Source organism: Zerene cesonia, chromosome 28 (assembly GCF_012273895.1).
Source record: "Zerene cesonia ecotype Mississippi chromosome 28, Zerene_cesonia_1.1, whole genome shotgun sequence".
In the NCBI taxonomy this organism is placed as follows: Eukaryota; Metazoa; Arthropoda; class Insecta; order Lepidoptera; family Pieridae; genus Zerene; species Zerene cesonia.
In genome coordinates, this window is record NC_052129.1 from 5,766,798 (window position 1) to 5,770,744 (window position 3,947).

Consider the following 3,947-nt stretch of genomic DNA (forward strand, 5'->3'; position numbering starts at 1 on the left):
GTCTGACTGTCGATCAACCTGCAATGAGTAGAGCAAAAAAGCTTTAAAACACTGTGATACAAACGAAGCCTCCTCCCATGATATGAAAGATCTCAATATAAATTTGCGCTTTCATCTATTATATATACACCTATAGCCTTTCACAACTGTCGTCGGTTATCTTTATATTACCATTAAAACTGCGACTCTTTCGAGTCTAGAATATATAGTCTGGTCACTTTGTATAATTTCTTAATCAAGAATAACACGAACGTATAAAAATCACTATTCTCGAATATTAGGCATGTTATCAAACTAATACTATGCAATAACATATCAGACTACAAGTTCTTTGTAGTCATATATGGCCCTAGTGGAACCACAAGCGTAGCAAGGGCGGAGAACTAGTATCGAAGGCGAATGTGTACGTATATATACTATGCATTCAGCAATATAAAATATCATAGTTATCTAATAATAAAAATCTAATCGATAACTCATCATAAAACTAATCATAACCTATATTTTATATACATTTGTTATATAATTTCTACTCTGAAATTATGCAAAGTGACTGAATAGCTGCCATTGTTATTTATATACATATCTGTGTATTTATATTGATATATGTAAACATCAATTGAATTACGACTTTATGCTGAGTACCTAAGAGTTAATTTTGTAATACATCATATTATATACGCAAAAATTTCGTCTCCACTCTCAGACATGGAAAAGCCTCATCCAATTATAATCGCACATCGCACAAAATATAATTGACCGATCAAAAGCATTCCTTATATCATACATTAACGAATACTGGACCATATATTAATAGGAATAACGTCGATTTTACTTATCATAGGTGACTTGGGAAGAATTCTAACCATGTTTGGGTTAAAAATATTATGATCTAGCAATAACGGACAGTTAAACGCGATTAATTTTTAATTTTAATTCTGATAATCGAAATTTTAAGAATTGGTATCAAATATTACTAAATAACTTTTGATGGATCAGTCACAACAACATGTTTATTAAAATCTTAAGGTAATTTAATACCTTGAAATGTTATTTTATATCCAAAAGATTTTTGTATATTCCTTTAGCCTCAATAATTTTAATTGAGTAAATTTATACCGAGAGTATTAACGAGTCATAACTCGTGCCAATAGATGAAGGCATATATGAGGCGTAATGAGAGAGCGGGATAGCAAATCTCGTATTACGAATGTGTAAAAGAGAAGACACCAACTTTTCGTTTTATTGGCACGGATTATACATGAGTTGTTTTTAAATAGCGTTGTTTTTACACAAAGCTCAAATATGCTAATATTAATTATGATAATTAGATTTTCTATTGGATTATAATGGGCATTTAAATTTACATAATAGAAAAATAGCAAAACAAGTCTAGGATATTATATTATAATGTCTAGATAAAAAACCCTGGATATTAGGTGAGTTATTTATTAATATCAGAACTAATGATTTGTTGAGCATTTAAAGATATCTAATGTAATATTTGTTAATCAATGATGTAATTTGATTCTAACACGAAGACCTATGCGTATTTTTGCAGCAAAAATTGCTTATCTATTAGTATAATTGCTCAACATTGAAACATCTTTAAATACAGCAGTTACCAGTGAGTCGTGTTCCATTCCCACAGTACTTTTTCTTGCGAAATGTTGTATTTTATCGTTCCTCACGTGACAATTGATCAAATTATGCCAAAACTCGAATTTTCACAAGAAAAATCTTTTCAAAATAGGAATGAAACATACATACAAACTGATGCGTCTAATTGATGATTGAATTTGTAATTGAATATTATATGTAAGGTACATTGTTATTTTGACTTAATAGATCAGCATATACATACAATCGTTATAATTGAAAGGAGTAGAGAAACTCACGTATGTATGTCACATTGTCACTTTGGAAACACTGAACCGTATTAGGATGAATTTTTAATCGAAAACTTTAAGTTTATGTGAGATATTGTATATGCTTGTATTGTATAGGCTGACCTTATACTTGAATATTATGACTTTTGAAATTGTTAATAAAAAAAACCATTAATGAATAATCTCACTTTTAACAATACATTTAACCGTTCAACAAACATACAAAATACTATTAGATATAATTATTAAACGTATTAAATTACAAGTCATGTACATTAAGACAACTCTATATGTTGGTGAGTTTAGATTGTCAAACTGCTGAAGCGACTGTGTTAGAACGGTAAAAATCCAGTAGTATTTAATGTGGGTCTACTAACATTTTATAAAGCTTTATTATTATTAACCTTTGAATACATTTAATAATAATATCGTACATATCTATATAGATATGTGTTAACTTTAGTATTTGAATGGGTAGAGAATGTCTTAATAAATTTTATATTTATTTTAATGTACAATGAAAATTTTATGGTCAATTTTAAGTTTTTAAAATGAAATATGGGTACTATGTATTTAATTAGTAATATATATCATATAAATCCCCGCTAATGCTATAAATGTGAGAGTAACTCTGTCTGTCTGTTTCCCCTTCACGCCTAAACCACTTAATCGATTTGGATGAAATTTGATACTAATATAGATTTAAAGATGAGAAAGGAGATAAGATATATAATATTTTTTATTACAGAAATCGAGTAAACACTCGGGACTGTCTATCTTTTCATTTGACACGGGCGACGCCGCGGGCACAATGCTAGTACGGTGTACATACCATTATATCATCTAACAAAAAAAAAACTTTAATAGTAACTCAATTATTAGAATTTAATATAGTGATTCGGCACATAGTTTTCAATTGGTGTAAAATAAATTATTTTTAATATAATACGTTAAATGATTTGTATGGTGTCCATAAATAAACTACAAAACATTCTCCCCCCCACTTATTTTGTATGTTTGTTTGCGCCTACCCTAAAAACTTGTGTTGACCGTACTCACACAACCTCATCTTATTACATAAGAGACGAAACTTCAACTCGATCTAGGTTATTTGCCAATGAATTACATACATCATCTACGTATATTTTATATGTGTATATAGGATATGGCCAGTGTTGGCGCCAATGTTTGCTTAGAGACATAACAAAATAAAGAAACATTTAAATAATAATCTAAATATATAATATTATGTAACGACAAATTCGTCACCATAAATAATTCAAGTCCAATTGGACATTGAGAAGTAAAAGTTAACATGACATTTTAAAATATTCTCATGGATTACGTTAAATTTATCTTTAATTGTAATTTTTTCAACATACCTAACAAATATGACATTCATCCGCAAATTTAGTCATAAAATTTTCAAATACATTAACATAAGTTGTTTCATATCATAATTAATTTCCATCAAACATTGGCCGCCAACGTGGGCCAGTATGGGCCAACATTTGAGCTTCACAACGGATACACACTTACGGAGGCACGGCGTCGTACCAACGTTTGGTCAAATAATACTTCGCTACCGCACAACGCGCTGAGTATTTACACTACGGATCAGACTCTTTGTGATGCGCTCGCGACCTGCAAACCAAAGTTTACGTCCTTCAATACATAAGATCCGTCTCGAAGGACCAAATTGTTAAGTGATATACTCTGAATGAAATGTATCATTACCTTTCCTACTAGTAGTGGTATCCGCGAGGGGGGCTAGTGATCTGTACTACAGGTCTTGGACGACCTACTTCAGACACTAGTCTTTCACAACGTTAATACTACTCAGTAGTTTAATGATTGTGAAGGTAAATTTTATTTTATTATTATTTATTTATTAGGGGATCATCCATAAATTGCGTGGAATTCCTAAATTTCTTTCGAGCTGTCATGTTGCAAAATCAGGTATCTCGGTAACACTCGTATAGGTTCTGTGTAATACCTTAGAGGCTCCCGGCTCAGCTGATGGCGGCGAGGCGCGGGCCGTAGCCGGCGAGCGCGCAG

The 3,947-nt window shown here is 31.2% G+C and overlaps 1 long non-coding RNA gene across 1 annotated transcript; it reads right to left on the bottom strand.

Annotated features, from left to right (window-relative positions):
- Positions 1-3,132: 3,132 nt before the first annotated feature.
- On the bottom strand, positions 3,133-3,947 carry LOC119837662. The gene is made up of 2 exons (XR_005288163.1): positions 3,886-3,947; positions 3,133-3,533 (listed from the first exon to the last, which is right to left on the bottom strand). It is a non-coding gene; the product is annotated as an uncharacterized LOC119837662 (long non-coding RNA).